At 40.1% G+C, this 19,977-nt stretch overlaps 1 protein-coding gene across 1 annotated transcript in view; it reads left to right on the top strand.

Annotated features, from left to right (window-relative positions):
• Window positions 1-8,669: 8,669 nt before the first annotated feature.
• LOC137650476 (titin-like) overlaps window positions 8,670-19,977 on the top strand; it is a 963,282-nt gene continuing 951,974 nt past the window's right edge. The window contains 1 exon segment of the mRNA XM_068383702.1: window positions 8,670-8,858. The gene's annotated coding sequence lies outside the window, so the exon portion shown is untranslated.

Here is a 19,977-nt window from a genome sequence, read left to right as displayed (position 1 = left end):
TCCTTCAACATTCTGATGTATCCTAGATCATCGGAACACCAATAATTACCCTGCAGTATTAATATTTTACATGTGGTGGAGTTAGTGTTAGTATACACTGACTCCAGCTCTACGTACTAGAGCTATTCCACCCTGTATTTTCCTTAATAAGGAATTTAAAAAGTATTAATATGGGGGAGGTCATAGCAATGGCCTGGACAGGAAACACAGATATGTGTCTTTCCTATTTCCTTTCTAGCTTACTATCCTAAGATATTTTAAGAATAGTAATGTTTACTATTTAATGCATGTGATAATATTTATCAGTGAGATATATTACCCCATACTCATTTCACTCTTTCTTTCCTTACAGGAGGAGGCTAAGGTGAAGTGTGCAGTCATGTACTGCACCCACAAAAGCAGAGACTTTTGTGGCCACAAGATGTGCAGGTCTCATGCCCCCTGCTCCATCGCAACTGAAACCCTGAGGTATTGGGATCCGAAGGGTTGCACCGTCTGCTCGGCCTTGATGACCGATGGTTTCGGTAATCCCCAGACAACGGAGTCGAGGGATACTGCGAGGGAAACGCTTCGGAAGTGGGTAAGAGGGTTCCAGAAGAACTCTCCGGGACCTTACCTGCCAAACGAAGCTATGAGAAGCCTTCTGTTCCCTATGGCCCAATCCGATGCGTAGGCACAGGTCAAGCCTCCCTTCATCCAACTGACGATAGAGGCTGACATCAACAAGGCTCTCGAAGGCATGGACATCCCTCAAGAACAGATGTCAGAGGTGTCCTCAGACACCGAAAAGGATCTTCTATAAGAAAATCCTGAAGAAGAGATGGCCCAGCCACCCGAGGAGGAAGAAGGATCCATATCAACAATAACGGAAGACCCTCAGTTTTCTGTGACGGTATACAACCTGTGCCGTCAACCTCTTCGGCCCCAACTCCTCAATCGGACCCGATGTTAATCAAGGGCAAAGCGCTCATGGCACAGCAGCAACTGATGATGGAAACGATGCGCAAGGAGCAACAAGAGATGAGGAGGGAAGTCAGAGAAGCGCAACGCACGGCCGTTTCACCGGCTTTCACAAGTGTGTCAGAGTCTCCGACTTACCCCAATGCTCCAAAACCAACCCCTGGAGGTATGCGGAGTTTGTGCCCATGATGAATGGGAAACTTTTCATCTCTGAGAAGATGGAGCCAAACCCCTCGAAGATCTCCAATTCTGGCCTAACATTTCGGCTTACCCAGAATGCTTCGTGAGATTGCGGGATGAACCGGCATCTAGTGAGGAAATGGAACCTAAGGAGGTCATGATCTTTGAGCACGACAAGGTGCAAGCTCTCTTGACGAGTAACCTGAAGAAAGCTGGCTATACCAACTCGAAGGTTTCGGTTTTGAGCAAGAGGCACCCTACCTTCCTTGCTCCTTCCTCCAGAGCTTTTCCCTTTTCGACCAAAGTTTTCAACTGCGTGCTAAAAGCAGTTGACGCGGGCAAACCATGCCCTATGCTAGAGGAATGCAAACCATTGTCTCTAGCCCTGCCTACCTGCAAGAAGGATTGGAACGAGGTTCATCTAACCTTCTCAATCTCGAAACTGGATCCAGAGATAGCAGGACAACAGTTCAACGAGAACCTTCCAAAGTTGTCGAACATCTTCTGAAAAGGGAACAGAAGACAAATGAGAGACTAGCCACTTCTTTGTCTCTCCAGAACTGTATGGAGATGTGTGCAGGCATCTCGATCACCCCAGATATGTATGCGGTCCTAGCCAAGATGCACATGGCTACCCTTGTGAAAGACATGTGCGGTTTCGTAAAGGCCAGGAGGGCCTGTAGAGAGCATGTGTTTGCCAATGAAACGGTCAAACACGAGCCCAGGAAGTTTATTACTTCATGTATCTGGGGCAAGGACCTCTTCCCAAAAGTAGTCCAAGAGGTAGTGGCAAAAGCCACCATACCAGCTACTCCCATACCAGCTACCTGCGCTGTTATCAGGTGTTTCCTGGGCGGAGATCAAACCTCATTAGACACTTGCCAAAAAAGATAATTTCTGGCGACCGGTAAATTCTTGTTTTTTACTTTCAATACAATTTCTTTATATTAATAATGGTAGCCTTTTCCATATAAATATATAAGCAAAATTATATGCATATATAAAACATATCTATATATAAATATATACATAGACATATACATATGTATACACATACAGGCATTCAAATACAGACACATGCATGAATATATACATAGACATACATATGTGTACACATACATGTATACATATACACACACATACATAGACTTACATATACATGTTTTTTACACATAATTAACATGTATATATAGTTATGCACATATAACCTTATTACCATAAATATACAATTACTTATATATCAGTACTTATATCTAACATAACAATATATAGTTGGGAGTAGGTGGGTAGTTTCTTAGTATTATTATTGAATTTTTAAGTATTATATCTCAGAGTTGTTGTTGATGGGAACCATAGTGAGTATAGGAATGTGATATCTGCTGTTCCACGGGATAGTGTTCATGGCCCATTATATTTCATACTATATACACATGACATGTGGTTTGGCCTGGAAAACAAGCCTTTTGTATATGCAGATGATGCTACTATCTTTGCATCAATTCCATTTTCTAAATGTAGATCTGGGGTTGCTGAATCCCATAATAGAGAGCTAGCTAGAATTAGTGCATGGTGCAAATTATGGGGTATGAAGTTGAATCCTAACAAAACTCAAAGTATGTTTTTAAGTAGGTCAAGGATAGGGGCTCCTCAATATCCGGATCTCAGCATTGATAATGTTTCTTTAACTTTGTATGACTTTTAAAATTTTAGGTGTGATTCTCGACAGCAAATTTACTTTTGAGAAATGCATTAGGTCTGTGTCTTCTTTAATTCTACAAAAAACTTGGCTTATTAAGAAAGCATTTTAAGACTTTTGGTGATCAACCTATTCTGAAGAAGTGTTTTAATTCCTTAATTCTACCTTGTTCTGAGTATTGTTCTCCTGTCTGGTCTTCAGCTGCTTATTCTCATCCTAATTTGTTGGACAGGAACTTATGGTCTATTGAATTATTATTCCTGATCCAGATATTAATCTTTGGCACCATCGTTCAATTAGTTCATTATGCATGTTGCATAAGATTTTTCATAATTCTGACCATCCTTTACATTCATATCTTCCTGAACAGTTCCATCCTTGATATATTGGATGTTGTTGGGTATCTAATTCTTCATTTTCCCATATGATCTGTATTAGCTTTGTGATTGTTAAGGTGAAATGCACACACCTGCATTTTGCTGTGGTTTGCGTTGAAGGGCCATTTTTTTATAATATACTAAGGGAGATGATAAAGCTCTTGATAGTCTCTCCTCTATTTCTTTAAAGGATTGTGACTGTGTGGCAATGCTTAAGTCGTCTATATATATGAATTTTCGTATATCCTGAAACTCTGATTGGTCATTTGTATAAATGTTAAACAAAATTGGAGCCAGTACAGAGCCCTATGGGAGACCATTCATTTGGGTCCTCCACTTGTTTTTTCTTGTCCATTTCTACAAAGAGACGTTGATTTACAAGGAGTGACTCTATGATTCGTTCTTCAACTGTTTGGGCCACTTTTAGGAGTGCCCAGTGGTTGACAGTATCGTATGCAGCTCTAAGGTCTACAAAGGCTGCCCCAGTGATTTGTTCCTCTTAAATTCATATTCGATGTACTGAGTTAAGTTCAGGACCTGACTGCAGCATGATCGGCCTGGCTGGAAGCCTGTTTGGTCGAATGATAATTTTCCTTTGAGCCTAGGGGATATTTGCACCATTATCATGCATTCATATAATTTATATGTGATGCATGACAGTGATATTGATCTGCAACTTTTGGGAGGCAAAGGGTCCTTATCTGGTTTTAACGATGCTATTACTTTGGCTCTCTTCCATATATTTGGTGTTCGATAGGTTGTTGCCCATTTATTGAATAGTGCAAGGAGTCCTTCTTCTGATCATCTCTGCTGTAATTTCTTCCAGTCCGGCAGCCTTCCCAGTTTTAGGAAATTTCATTGCCATATACAGTATTTCCATGGTGAATAGTAGGAAATCCTGGTTACTCTCAGATGTAGCTTGTTTCATGTTCATCTTCATTTTCTTCAAGTATCCCCTTTCTTTGTTATTTGGCTTTTCATTGAGTAGGAGTTGGTGAGCCACTTCATTAGGGGTGACTGGGGCTATTCTTGGCTGGCTTTGATTTTCAGAGTTGAGTTTTTTCATGGTGGTCCAACATTTTTACTGTTACAAGTCAAATTGATTTTGGTTATAGTTTCTTGCCAGCATTGACATCTTTCGTTGCTAATTGAGTTAAGTAGAGTTTTTCCAAGTTCAATTGTATTGTTGGCAAATAGATTTTCATTATGAGCCTCTATGTATCTTTGGTACAGTTCTTTGCTTTGGTCATAGAGGCCAGTTATGTAGGTATTTCCGTGGTCTCTAGGGATGTTGTTCTTTACGGCTTTCCACACTAATGTTTGAAAAATCTCATACTGTTGAGGGTCAGGAGGGATGTTTGATACATCTGCTTCTATATTACTTGAATAATCTTCCCATTTTTCTTTGCAGTAGTTACATCTGGGGATTTTATGATTGGTGTCTCTAGGTCTGATGACAGTCTTTATATCAATGGTCATTGGCCCGTGTTGAGATTTAGGAATTGTATTAGATATGGTTGTTGCAAAGTTTTGGCGATGCTTGGAGGAGACAAAAGCCAGGTCTGATTTGTACCCTCTTCTCCAACGTGCTCTTTGGAAGGATGCATCGTCCTTTGCGTCATAGAAGATGGTGAGGTTATGTGCTATGGCCCGCTCCTCCACCGCCTCTCCATTATGATAATTTTGGTAATAGCCCCATATAGTGTTGCGGCTGTTGAAGTCCCCTACAATAAGGACTGCATTATTGTCAGGAGGGTCCATTTGAGGCCACACAAAGGTAGTAGGTGGTGGTTCATAAACTGACATGATATTTATGTGCAGTCTACCTGAAAGCTCTCAAGTACCCTGGCAGAGAGATCTCTTCTATGCTGGATAATGGACTTGTCCTGAGCAAATATTGCACTTTCATTGGTTGGACTTAGGTGGAAAATAATCAAGTGCATGTCTGGGATTCTTGGTAGGATGGAGTTCTTGTGCGTCTCTTGTATGCAAAGTATATTGGTATTTAGGATGGCAAGTAGTTCTGCTTTTATTACCGACAAGCCCTCTGCATTGAGACAGATTACTCTAAATTTTGCTACCTCTTTGCATGGGGCCCAGGGTTTATCCTTTTACCACCCTTTAGTCTTGGATGTACTGTAGTTCACATGTATGAGTGTAAGTGTAGCACATGTTGTAGCAATTGGTTTAAACAGGGACACCATGGGAAGATTTGCTATTAGATGGAGGGTAAATATATGCAACAGGGGAAGGTGATGAATGAATTAAGTGTACGAGGGCAGGGTGTTGGTAATATCAAGGGGTTAAAGAGTGATACTTATGACTGAACTGGTAGCATATTGGGGAACGGTTAAAACAGAAAACGGAAGGAGAGGGGTAGTTGAAATAACTCATAGAAAATGAATGACTGATAAATAAAAACAGAAAACGGAAGGAGAGGCGTAGTTGAAATAAATCATAGAAAATGAATGACATAAATAAATACTGAAAAGATAAAGAAAAATGAAGCATGGAGATAAATATTTATTTGTCTACAACCTTCCTGTTCTTATGATCTAAGGATTGGAAGCTACAGGTCTGATTACTCAGTCATCATCAGCCATTGTCTGCCCCTCCCTTTTCTAGCTTGGGTGAAGAGGAGGGTTGAGTGTGAATCATATTTACATATGGTTGGTCTCTAGGATATTGGCCTGTTCCTTGCCTCTGCCACTCATGAGCGACCTTTAAATCTTTATTTTTTTATTTATTTATTTTTTTTTTTTTTTGTAAATTACTACGAGGTCTCCTTACCACTGGGTACTTTATGAATTTGCATATGTATAAGCTGCCTTACTGGGTTATTTCCTACGCTGTCTTTACACGAGAGAGAGAGAGAGAGAGAGAGAGAGAGAGAGAGAGAGAGAGAGAGAGAGAGAGAGAGAGATTCTCCACGCTCTTTCACAGGCTTTCGTCTTGTTTAAATATCCATGACCGAAATCATGTATTCATAGTATAGAAGAAGAAGAAGAAAAAGCAGAAGAAAGATGAGGAGGAGGAAGAGGAAGAGGAAGAGGAGGATGTATTTATCTCAGTTTTCACCTGGAATGGATTATTTTCGCGACGAAAAACTACATAATAACTTGAAGATTTCCTTAAACACTTCCCAGCACCACTTGAAATTTGCCCTGTGTGCTTTGAAAAAATTGTCATATTTCCATCATTGCTTGCTTATTGGTTTCTTAAAAACCAATGGAATTATTGCATGCGAACAAAACAGCTGTCAAAAACCAATGGAAGAATTGCATGCGAACAAAACAGCTGTCAAAAACCAATGGAAGAATTGCATGCGAACAAAACAGCAGTCAAAAACCAATGGGAGTATTTCATGCGAACAAAACAGCTGTCAAAAACCAATGGAAGAATTGCATGCGAACAAAACAGCAGTCAAAAACCAATGGGAGTATTTCATGTGAACAAAACAGCTGTCAAAATCCAATACAAGAATTGCATGCGAACAAAACAGCTGTTAAAAACCAATTGAAGAATTGCATGCAAACAAAACAGCTGTCAAAACCCAATGGAAGAATTGCATGCGAACAAAATAGCTGTCAAAAACCAATGGAAGAATTGCATGCGAACAAAACAGCAGTCAAAAACCAATGGAAGAATTGCATGCGAACAAAACAGCAGTCAAAAACCAATGGAAGAATTACATGCGAACAAAACAGCTGTCAAAAACCAATGGAAGAATTGCATGCGAAAAAAAACAGCAGTCAAAAACCAATGGAAGAATTGCATGCGAACAAAACAGCTGTCAAAAACAAATGGAAGAATTGCGTGCAAACAAAACAGCTGTCAAAAACCAATGGAAGAATTGCATGCGAATAAAACAGCTGTCAAAAACCAATGGAAGAATTGCAAGCGAATAAAACAGCTGTCAAAAACCAATGGAAGAATTGCATGGAACAAAACAGCTGTCATAATCATCCTATAAAATATGTTACCTGTGATTTAAGTATTCAGTTAAAAAAACAAAGCGTTTAAAACAAAGTTAATGTATTTACATCAGTTTCCCAAAGAACAAATTCGCCCTGCGTGAATTGTATTCGGTCTGAGGAGCCAAATCTCAGTAAGAAAGAGATACTTCGCTAGAGAGTTATAGGGTCCTTTGACTGGCCAGATAGTACTACATTAGAGCCCTCTCTCTGGTTACAGCTCATTTTTCCTTGACCTACACGTACACCGAATAGTCTGGTATATTCTTATCACATTCTCCTCTGTCCTTGTACACCTAACAACACTAAGATTACCAAAAAAATTTCTCCGCTCGAGGGGTTAACTACTGCAATGTAATTGTTCAGTGGCTACTTTTTTCTTGGTTAGGGTAGAAGAGACTCTTTAGCTATGGCAAGCAGCTCTTCCAGGAGAAGTATACTCCAAAATCAAACCATTGTTTTCTAATCTTGGGTAATTCCATAGCCTCTGTACCATGGTCTTCCACTGTCTTGGGTTAGAGTACTCTTGCTTGAGGGTACACTCGGGCGCACTATTCTATCTTATTTTTTTTTTCTTGTTTTATTTAAAGTTTTATAGTTTAATCTATATTTTAATGCTGTTACTGTTCATGAAATATTTTATTTTTTCCGTGATTCTTTTCCTCACTGGGCTTTTTCCCTGTTGGAGCCCCTGGGCTTATAGGATCATGCTTTTCATCTAGGGTTGTAGCTTAGCAAGTAATAATAATGATAATAACTTTATTCATCATTTTTTATAACTCAACGGGTTCTAATCAGGATAGTCGAGAGTAGAAATAGTTTCTTAATATTACACCATAAATGAAGTTTGGTTTCAGAGGGTGGAAACCATGCTAACTGATTTTCATAACTTGACTGAAACAATATAATGCTGTTTGTACCGAACGTCCGCTTTTATAAAACCTTGCAGGACTTTCATAATCATCGTAAATGTAAGACACGGCTATCTCTTGAGAGTAGCAGTAGGCAGGCAAGGCTATTCGCTTACAATCTTTGGCATGCCCGTGTGCCACCCCGTTTCGGGGTCTATTTTGGTCTGAGCGCTCGAGTTTTCGCTAACCTTGTGTAGTGAGTCTTTTTTATTTGTGCCTCATCCGCTCTTCGGTAGCGTGACTCCGCCAGAGCCAAGGCCCGAACGAGGGGGTACGAATTTTATGATTAAATTTTTATATTAGTTTATTGATATTTAATTATGTATTACCATCACTTGAATTGTAATCTGCCCTTGGGGGAAAAATGGCCGGAAAGGTGACCCCTCGAAACTTAATTCAACTTTGCTGAAGTTTAAAACCCTCTGGTGGTAGTGGGTGGAAAGTGTATTGGGGATGGCACGAAGGGAGGGGGAAAGGGGGGCCTGTCTGAGGAGTCTGGTGGGGGTATGGGCCCCTCTTGTCAGGTAGGTGGAAGGGCTACAGGGGGTTCTAAAAGAGAGGAACCTGCATCACACCTCATCCGACCGTCGCTTTGGTGTGGTGACCCGCGAGGTTGTCCGATTTGAAAACATATATCCCTTCCTGAGGGGAAAGTTAATCATTTTTTTTTTTAGTTTTTATTTTTAACTTTTCCTTGTGGCTGTGAATAGCCATTGTCCCTCGTACTGTGACGTTCTACGAGCTTGTTACAGGGTGTCCGGTGAGTGATATTGTGTTGTTGCTAGAGAGAGAGATGAAAAAAATAAGCCGTCTCTATTGAGCTTTGAAAATAGGTTAATTCAGTGTGAAAGAAGTTTTTAGAAAGAGGGGCAAATAAGCTTCTTATTTACCACGAGAGGGGCTACGGGGTAAAATAAGGTGAGGAGACAATAGGAGGAGTTTTTGAATGAGGAGGTGAGAGAACAGCTCGAACTCAAGGTAAGTAATTATGGATTATACTTTATGACATGGGATCCCGGGTCGCCGTTTTGACATCCCGGCGAAAGAGTCTCTTCTTACAGAGCTCTGCTTTGTGTGGATTTCTTGCTGTCTTGTGTTATCCATCTCGACCATTTCGTTATTTAGCAATTAGCAAGCTGTGTTTTAAAGCTTGGCATTGAATGATTAACTAATTAAGTTACTTCTCATACCCTGGAGACAGCTCTGGGACGAAAGGATGCAGAAATGCAATGCTGCTTATTGCCAATATTGCAGAAAATAGTTGAAATTTTGTTCCCAGTTCGTGTTTTGCATTCTTTATTTCCTATAGAAGATTGCCATTTTTCATCTTGGAATCTAAGTATTTGATACCAACTTCCCCATACGTAAAGAACAATAACATAAGTAGTCTACACGTAGGCTGCTCATGTTACTATTAAGACCATTTATTAATTAATGCCAACAGATTAGGCTGCAAACACTTTATCAACGGTGTTGATATAGGATTTTAGGCTTCTGTGACAGAGAAGTAATCTCCATTAGGTGTTTGCTGACTGACTGCATATCCATCAAGGATTGGAAAACAACCTCAAAAAGCCCTCTTATCTCTAAAAGACATATTCCTGTCTCCCTCAAAATCTATCACTTGCTGGTAAATTTCCCATTATTATCTACAAATGTTTTTGTATATCCTGTAGAAAGACACACACCCAGGCAAGCCAAAAATATAACCTTGTGCCAGATTTAAACTCAAGCTAAAGTATCAGATTCTTTTGTAGAAAATAGTACAAAATCTTCCAAAATACTATTTTAATTGGTAATCTTAAAGAGTCATTTTAGCAAGGCTTTTTGAAGATACATTTTAATGATATATTGCTGTGTTTACTTTATCAATTACTGTAAAATCCCTTATATGATGAGTGAAATTTGAGAATTGCTGTAATTTTCTTGTGTAAGTTTAACTATTCAGGTAACTGAAGCCATTCGCCAACAAGAAATTGTGACATGAAATTGTTTAGATGTACACGCGTTGGTTTGGGAACTTTGAAGTAGACAATTTTTATATATTTACTTAATAAATTATTATGAATTAACAATGTAATGGAGAAGTTATGTAACTCAAAGAAACCATTATTTTGGTGAATAATATTACTGTCAGTTTTGTTGCACAATCTGAGAATGAGATGGCGTACCCACATGTCAAAAGCGGACTCATCGTTGCTCGGGAACTCGCAGGAATACCATAATGTATCATCATCATCTCCTCCTACGCCCATTGACGCAAAGGGCCTCGGTTAGATTTCGCCGGTCGTCTCTATCTTGAGCTTTTAGTTCAATACATCTCCATTTATCATCTCCTCCTACACCTATTGACATAAAGGGCCTCGGTTAGATTTCGCCAGTCGTCTCTTATCTTGAGATTTTAATTACATAATTCGCCATTCATCATCTGCTCCTACGCCTGTTGACACAAAGGGCCTCGTTTAGATTTCGCCAGTTGTCTTTGTCTTGAGCTTTAAATTCACTACTTCTCCATTCATCATATGCTCCTACGCCTATTGACACAAAGGGCCTAGGTTAGATTTTGCCAGTCTTCTCTATTTTAAGCTTTAAATTCAATACTTCTCCATTCATCATCATCTACTTCGCCATGTAAGACTGTGTCTTCCAACTCTTCTTGTGCCTTGCTGAGTCCAGCTGAACGATTGATGAACTAATCTTTCTTTGGGAGTGCGAAGAGCATTCCCAAACCATCTTCATTATGTATAGTTGTATATAATTCTTTTTAAAGAACGAAGAACTACAGGAAGCGTTTCTTAATGTCCTCTTCTATTCCTTAACGAAGAAAGAAAAATAATCAAGTAATTAAGAAAGGTGTCTATTGACCGATTACCTTCAAAGGGCCACTCCTAAGGGCCAATTTTGACATTGAAACTCTATTCTATTGGCATATTAATATGTATATACTTAATTTTCTTGATTTATTAATGGAAGGTGTAATTAGAAAATTATTCTAGTCTCTGACATTGGTAGTATATATTTTGGTAACTCAAACTAGAATGTAAAGTTAGTTCATTAACCAGTATTTTCCAGTGCTCGTAAGATATTTTCGTGCCTCAACCGAATTATTCTAGTACACTTGAAATATTTTTGTTTTTATTTTTCCATATCTAACTCTTCAGTGCATGCTATTCAGTTGTGCAATACACATGATGTTTCTCTCATATCTTCTGTGCTTGATATCCTTTAAAGTTTCTTCAAAATCTTCCTAATCCTATATTATTTTCGAGCTAATATTGATGGAAATTATTCTTCAGTGTTTGCTATTCATCCGAGTCAATGCATTTAAGTTTCTTCTAAATTTTCAATGCCTGATATTCTTTCAAGCTAATCAATTAGAGTTTCTTCTAGCTCTTCACTGCCTGACATTCTTTTGAAACAATGAATTGAAGTTTTGTTGTGCCTTCCATGCCTGATGTTTTTAGAGCTAATAGTCATGAGGTTTCTTTTCTCTCTTCCTTGCCTGATAGTTTTTCTGAGGCAACAGTCATGAGGTTTCTTTCATCTCTTGTGGGCCTGATATTCGATCGAGCCAATAGTAATGAGGTTTCTCTCAATTCTTCGGCGCCTGATAATCTTTCGTTCCAATAGTCATAATGTTTTCAGTTTTTTCAGATCTTCCGTGCCTGATAGTCGAGCCAATAGTCATGAGATTTCTTTCAATTCTTCTGTGCCCGATAATCTTTCAAGCCAATAGTCATGTGATTTCTTTCAACTCTTCCGTGCCTGATTTTCCTTTGAGCCAATAGTCATGAGGTTTCTTTTTACTCTTCCATGCCTGAAATTCTATCAAGCCAATAGGCATGTGGTTTCTTTCGATTCTTCCGTGCCTGATATTCTATTAAGCCAGTAGTCATGAGATTTCTTTTGACTCTTCCGTGAATGATATTCTATCAAGCCAATAGGTATGTGGTTTCTTTCGATTCTTTCGTGCCTGATATTCCTTTGAGCCAATAGTCATGAGATTTCTTTTGACTCTTTCATGCCTGATATTCTATCAAGCCAGTAGTCATGAGATTTCTTTTGACTCTTCCGTGCCTGATATTGTATCAAGCCAATAGTCATAAAGATTCTTTCGATTCTTCCGTGCCTGATATTTTATCAAGCCAATAGGTATGTGGTTTCTTTCGATTCATTCGTGCCTGATATTTTATTAAACCAATAGGTAGGTGGTTTCATTCGATTCATCCGTGCCTGATATTTTATCAAGCCAATAGGTAGGTGGTTTCTTTCGATTCATTCGTGCCTGATATTTTATTAAACCAATAGGTATGTGGCTTCTTTCATTTCATCCGTGCCTGATATTTTATCAAGCCTATAGGTAGGTGGTCTCTTTCGATTCATCCGTGCCTGATATTTTATCAAACCAATAGGTATGTGGTTTGTTTCATTTCATCCGTGCCTGATATTTTATCAAGCCAATAGGTAGGTGGTTTCTTTCGATTCATTCGTGCCTGATATTTTATTAAACCAATAGGTAGGTGGTTTCATTCGATTCATCCGTGCCTGATATTTTATCAAGCCAATAGGTAGGTGGTTTCTTTCGATTCATTCGTGCCTGATATTTTATTAAACCAATAGGTATGTGGCTTCTTTCATTTCATCCGTGCCTGATATTTTATCAAGCCTATAGGTAGGTGGTCTCTTTCGATTCATCCGTGCCTGATATTTTATCAAACCAATAGGTATGTGGTTTGTTTCATTTCATCCGTGCCTGATATTTTATCAAGCCAATAGGTAGGTGGTTTCATTCGATTCATCCGTGCCTGATATTTTATCGAGCCAATAGTCAAGAGGTTTCTTTTGACTCTCTTGTGCCCGATATGCTTTCCAGCCAGTAGTCATGAGGTTTCTTTTGACTCTCTTGTGCCAGATATGCTTTCCAGCCAGTAGTCATGAGGTTTCTGTCGACTCTCTTGTGCCCGATATGCTTTCCAGCCAGTAGTCATGAGGTTTCTGTCGACTCTCTTGTGCCCCATATGCTTTCCAGCCAGTAGTCATGAGGTTTCTTTTGACTCTCTTGTGCCCGATATGCTTTCCAGCCAGTAGTCATGAGGTTTCTGTCGACTCTCTTGTGCCCCATATGCTTTCCAGCCAGTAGTCATGAGGTTTCTGTCGACTCTCTTGTGCCCCATATGCTTTCCAGCCAGTAGTCATGAGGTTTCTGTCGACTCTCTTGTGCCCGATATGCTTTCCAGCCAGTAGTCATGAGGTTTCTGTCGACTCTCTTGTGCCCCATATGCTTTCCAGCCAATAGTCATGAGGTTTCTTTTGACTCTCTTGTGCCAGATATGCTTTCCAGCCAGTAGTCATGAGGTTTCTGTCGACTCTCTTGTGCCCGATATGCTTTCCAGCCAGTAGTCATGAGGTTTCTGTCGACTCTCTTGTGCCCCATATGCTTTCCAGCCAGTAGTCATGAGGTTTCTGTCGACTCTCTTGTGCCCGATATGCTTTCCAGCCAGTAGTCATGAGGTTTCTGTCGACTCTCTTGTGCCCCATATGCTTTCCAGCCAGTAGTCATGAGGTTTCTGTCGACTCTCTTGTGCCCGATATGCTTTCCAGCCAGTAGTCATGAGGTTTCTGTCGACTCTATTGTGCCCGATATGCTTTCGAGGCAGTAGTCATGAGGTTTCTTTCAACCCTATTGTGCCCGATATGCTTTCGAGCCAATAGTCATGAGGTTTATTTCGACTGTTGTGCCCTATATGCTTTCGAGCCAATAGTCATGAGGTTTATTTCGACTCTATTGTGCCCAATATGCTTTCGATCCAATCGATATGCTTTCGATCCAATAATCATGAGATTTCTTTCGACTCTATTGTGCCTGATATGCTTTCGAGCCAATAGTCATGAGGTTTCTTTTGACTCTATTGTGCCCGATATGCTTTCGAGCCAATAGTCATGAGGTTTCTTTCGATTCTATTGTGCTTGATATGCTTTCGAGCCAATAGTCATGAGGTTTCTTTCGACTCTATTGTGCCCGATATGCTTTCGAGCCAGTAGTCATGAGGTTTCTTTCAACTCTATTGTGCCCGATATGCTTTCGATCCAATAGTCATGAGATTTCTTTCGACTCTATTGTGCCTGATATGCTTTCGAGCCATTAGTCATGAGGTTTCTTTCAACTCTATTGTGCCCGAATGCTTTCGATCCAATAGTCATGAAGTTTCTTTCAACTCTATTGTGCCTGATATGCTTTCGAGCCAGTAGTCATGAGGTTTCTTTCAACTCTATTGTGCTCGATATGCTTTCGATCCAGTAGTCATGAGGTTTGTTTCAACTCTATTGTGCCTGATATGCTTTCGAGCCAATAGTCATGAGGTTTATTTCGACTCTGTTGTGCCCGATATGCTTTCGAGCCAATAGTCATGAGATTTCTTTTGACTCTATTGTGCTTGTTATGCTTTCGAGCCAATGGTCATGAAGTTTATTTCGACTCTATTGTGCCCGATATGCTTTCGATCCAATAGTCATGAGATTTCTTTCGACACTATTGTGCCTGATATGCTTTCGAGCCAATACTCATGAGGTTTCTTTCGACTCTATTGTGCCCGATATGCTTTCGAGCCAATACTCATGAGGTTTCTTTCGACTCTATTGTGCCCGATATGCTTTCGAGGCAATACTCATGAGGTTTCTTTCGACTCTATTGTGCCCGATATGCTTTCGAGCCAATAGTCATGAGGTTTCTTTCTACTCTCTTGTGCCCGATATGCTTTCGAGGCAATACTCATGAGGTTTCTTTCGACTCTCTTGTGCCCGATATGCTTTCGAGGCAATAGTCATGAGGTTTCTTTTGACTCTATTATGCCCGATATGCTTTCAAGCCAATAGTCATGAGGTTTCTTTCGACTCTATTCTGCCCGATATGCTTTCGAGCCAGTAGTCATGAGGTTTCTTTTGACTATTGTGCCCGATATGCTTTCGAGCCAATAGTCATAAGGTTTTTATTTACTCTATTTTGCCCGATATGCTTTCGAGCCAATAGTCATGAGATTTCTTTTGACTCTATTGTGCCCGATATACTTTCGAGCCAATAGTCATGTGATATCTTTTGACTCTATTGTGCCTGATATGCTTTCGAGCCAATAGTCATATGATATCTTTTGACTCTCTTGTGCCCGATATGCTTTCGAGCCAATAGTTATGTGGTTTCTTTCGACTCTATTCTGCCCGATATGCTTTCGAGCCAATAGTCATGAGGTTTCTTTCGACTCTATTGTGCCCGATATGCTTTCGAGCCAATAGTCATGAGGTTTCTTTTGACTATTGTGCCCGATATGCTTTCGAGCCAATAGTCATGAGGTTTTTTTTTTTTACTCTATTTCGCCCGATATGCTTTCGAGCCAATAGTCATGAGATTTCTTTTGACTATTCTGCCCAATATGCTTTCGAGCCAATAGTCATGTGATATCTTTTGACTCTCTTGTGCTCGATATGCTTTCGAGCCAATAGTTATGAGGTTTCTTTCGATTCTATTCTGCCCGATATACTTTCGAGCCAATAGTCATGAGGTTTATTTTGACTGTTGTGCCCGATATGCTTTCGAGCCAATAGTCATGAGGTTTCTTTTGACTATTGTGCCCGATATGCTTTCGAGCCAATAGTCATGAGGTTTCTTTTGACTCTCTTGTGCCCGATATGCTTTCCAGCCAGTAGTCATGAGGTTTCTGTCGACTCTCTTGTGCCCGATATGCTTTCCAGCCAGTAGTCATGAGGTTTCTGTCGACTCTCTTGTGCCCCATATGCTTTCCAGCCAGTAGTCATGAGGTTTCTGTCGACTCTCTTGTGCCCGATATGCTTTCCAGCCAGTAGTCATGAGGTTTCTGTCGACTCTATTGTGCCCGATATGCTTTCGAGGCAGTAGTCATGAGGTTTCTTTCAACCCTATTGTGCCCGATATGCTTTCGAGCCAATAGTCATGAGGTTTATTTCGACTGTTGTGCCCTATATGCTTTTGAGCCAATAGTCATGAGGTTCATTTCGACTCTATTGTGCCCAATATGCTTTCGATCCAATCGATATGCTTTCGATCCAATAATCATGAGATTTCTTTCGACTCTATTGTGCCTGATATGCTTTCGAGCCAATAGTCATGAGGTTTCTTTTGACTCTATTGTGCCCGATATGCTTTCGAGCCAATAGTCATTAGGTTTCTTTCGATTCTATTGTGCCTGATATGCTTTCGAGCCAATAGTCATGAGGTTTCGTTCGACTCTCTTGTGCCCGATATGCTTTCGAGCCAGTAGTCATGAGGTTTCTTTCAACTCTATTGTGCCCGATATGCTTTCGATCCAATAGTCATGAGATTTCTTTCGACTCTATTGTGCCTGATATGCTTTCGAGCCAATAGTCATGAGGTTTCTTTCAACTCTATTGTGCCCGAATGCTTTCGATCCAATAGTCATGAAGTTTCTTTCAACTCTATTGTGCCCGATATGCTTTCGAGCCAGTAGTCATGAGGTTTCTTTCAACTCTATTGTGCTCGATATGCTTTCGATCCAGTAGTCATGAGGTTTGTTTCAACTCTATTGTGCCTGATATGCTTTCGAGCCAATAGTCATGAGGTTTATTTCGACTCTGTTGTGCCCGATATGCTTTCGAGCCAATAGTCATGAGATTTCTTTTGACTCTATTGTGCTTGCTATGCTTTCGAGCCAATGGTCATGAAGTTTATTTCGACTCTATTGTGCCCGATATGCTTTCGATCCAATAGTCATGAGATTTCTTTCGACACTATTGTGCCTGATATGCTTTCGAGCCAATACTCATGAGGTTTCTTTCGACTCTATTGTGCCCGATATGCTTTCGAGCCAATACTCATGAGGTTTCTTTCGACTCTATTGTGCCCGATATGCTTTCGAGGCAATACTCATGAGGTTTCTTTCGACTCTATTGTGCCCGATATGCTTTCGAGGCAATACTCATGAGGTTTCTTTCTACTCTCTTGTGCCCGATATGCTTTCGAGGCAATAGTCATGAGGTTTCTTTCTACTCTCTTGTGCCCGATATGCTTTCGAGGCAATAGTCATGAGGTTTCTTTCGACTCTCTTGTGCCCGATATGCTTTCGAGCCAATAGTCATGAGGTTTCTTTTGACTCTATTATGCCCGATATGCTTTCAAGCCAATAGTCATGAGGTTTCTTTCGACTCTATTCTGCCCGATATGCTTTCGAGCCAGTAGTCATGAGGTTTCTTTTGACTATTGTGCCCGATATGCTTTCGAGCCAATAGTCATAAGGTTTTTATTTACTCTATTTTGCCCGATATGCTTTCGAGCCAATAGTCATGAGATTTCTTTTGACTCTATTGTGCCCGATATGCTTTCGAGCCAATAGTCATGTGATATCTTTTGACTCTATTGTGCCTGATATGCTTTCGAGCCAATAGTCATGTGATATATTTTGACTCTCTTGTGCCCGATATGCTTTCGAGCCAATAGTTATGTGGTTTCTTTCGACTCTATTCTGCCCGATATGCTTTCGAGCCAATAGTCATGAGGTTTCTTTCGACTCTATTGTGCCCGATATGCTTTCGAGCCAATAGTCATGAGGTTTCTTTTGACTATTGTGCCCGATATGCTTTCGAGCCAATAGTCATGAGGTTTTTTTTTTTTACTCTATTTCGCCCGATATGCTTTCGAGCCAATAGTCATGAGATTTCTTTTGACTATTCTGCCCAATATGCTTTCGAGCCAATAGTCATGTGATATCTTTTGACTCTCTTGTGCTCGATATGCTTTCGAGCCAATAGTTATGAGGTTTCTTTCGATTCTATTCTGCCCGATATACTTTCGAGCCAATAGTCATGAGGTTTTTTTTATTCTTTTTTGCCCGATATGCTTTCGAGCCAATAGTCATGAGATTTCTTTTGACACTATTCTGCAAAATATGCTTTCGAGCCAATAGTCATGTGATATCTTTTGACTCTCTTGTGCCCGATATGCTTTCGAGCCAATAGTTATGAGGTTTCTTTCGATTCTATTCTGCCCGATATGCTTTCGAGCCAATATCATGAGGTTTCTTTCTACTCTCTTGTGCCAGATATGCTTTCGAGCCAATAGTTATGAGGTTTCTTTCGACTCTATTCTGCCCGATATGCTTTCGAGCCAATAGTTATGAGGTTTCTTTCGATTCTATTCTGCCCGATATGCTTTCGAGACAATAGTCATGAGGTTTCTTTCGACTCTCTTGTGCCCGATATGCTTTCGAGCCAATAGTTATGAGGTTTCTTTCGACTCTATTCTGCCCGATATGCTTTCGAGCCAATAGTTATGAGGTCTCTTTCGACTCTATTCTGCCCGATATGCTTTCGAGCCAATAGTTATGAGTTTTTTTTCAATTCTATTCTGCCCGATATGCTTTCGAGCCAATAGTCATGAGGTTTCTTTCGACTCTCTTGTGCCCGATATGCTTTCGAGCCAATAGTTATGAGGTTTCTTTCGACTCTATTCTGCCCGATATGCTTTCGAGCCTATAGTTATGAGGTTTCTTTCAATTCTATTCTGCCTGATATGCTTTCGAGCCAATAGTCATGAGGTTTCTTTCGACTCTCTTGTGCCCGATATGCTTTCGAGCCAATAGTTATGAGGTTTCTTTCGACTCTATTCTGCCCGATATGCTTTCGAGCCAATAGTTATGAGATTTCTTTCAATTCTATTCTGCCCGATATGCTTTCGAGCCAATAGTCATGAGGTTTCTTTCGACTCTCTTGTGCCCGATATGCTTTCGAGCCAATAGTTATGAGGTTTCTTTCGACTCTATTCTGCCCGATATGCTTTCGAGCCTATAGTTATGAGGTTTCTTTCAATTCTATTCTGCCTGATATGCTTTCGAGCCAATAGTCATGAGGTTTCTTTCGACTCTCTTGTGCCCGATATGCTTTCGAGCCAATAGTTATGAGGTTTCTTTCGACTCTATTCTGCCCGATATGCTTTCGAGCCAATAGTTATGAGGTTTCTTTCAATTCTATTCTGCCTGATATGCTTTCGAGCCAATAGTTATGAGGTTTCTTTTGACTCTATTCTGCCCGATATGCTTTCGAGCCAATAGTCATGATGTTTCTTTTGACTCTATTGTTCCCGATATGCCTTCGAGCCAATAGTCATGAGGTTTCTTTTGACTCCTTGGTGCCTGATATTCTATCGAGCAGATAGTCATGTAATTTCTGTTGACTATTCTCTGCTTGATATTCTTTCGAGCCAGTAGTTATGAGGTTTCTTCAAGCCATTCCGTGCCTGATATTTTTTTGAGCCTTGAGGGAAAGGCATTAGGTATGAGATTTCTTTCAACACCTCTGTGCCTAATATTCTTTCAAGCCAATATTCATAAGATTTCTTTCAACTCTTCTGTGACTGATATTTTTCTTAGCCACTGGTATCGAGAGTAGCCCTCATACGGCTAATAGTACAACCTTCTTACTGCTTCCTACGTAGCCTCCTAGAGGGTACGAGAATAACTGATGCGGCTACGAGTAATCGAAATGGTGCCAGTATTGATAAAACAGGGCGAGGCTCCAACCAACCGAATCACACACACACACACACACACACAAAATAAGATAAAATAAAAGCCAAATGATCTAATTATCTTCAGAAATGAAACTTACCGATTGCAAAGTATAAGAAAGCGCTTGAAATTCATTGAATTTTCTCGTAAATGTTTGTAAATTCTTAACTTTCCCTAGATGCAATCCAAGACGTGATTGGAGTAAACACTCCCTCCACCAGACTTGGCTCTGGTGAAGTGTTCTGAGCAGAGCCAAGGTCCCTGAACATATAAATCTTGAATACAATATTCAATAGGGCTTCCTTGTTCGATAATAGCATCTTCAAGATAATA

This window comes from Palaemon carinicauda, chromosome 12 (assembly GCF_036898095.1).
Source record: "Palaemon carinicauda isolate YSFRI2023 chromosome 12, ASM3689809v2, whole genome shotgun sequence".
NCBI lineage: Eukaryota > Metazoa > Arthropoda > Malacostraca > Decapoda > Palaemonidae > Palaemon > Palaemon carinicauda.
This window is presented reverse-complemented; position numbering and strand designations above follow the sequence as displayed.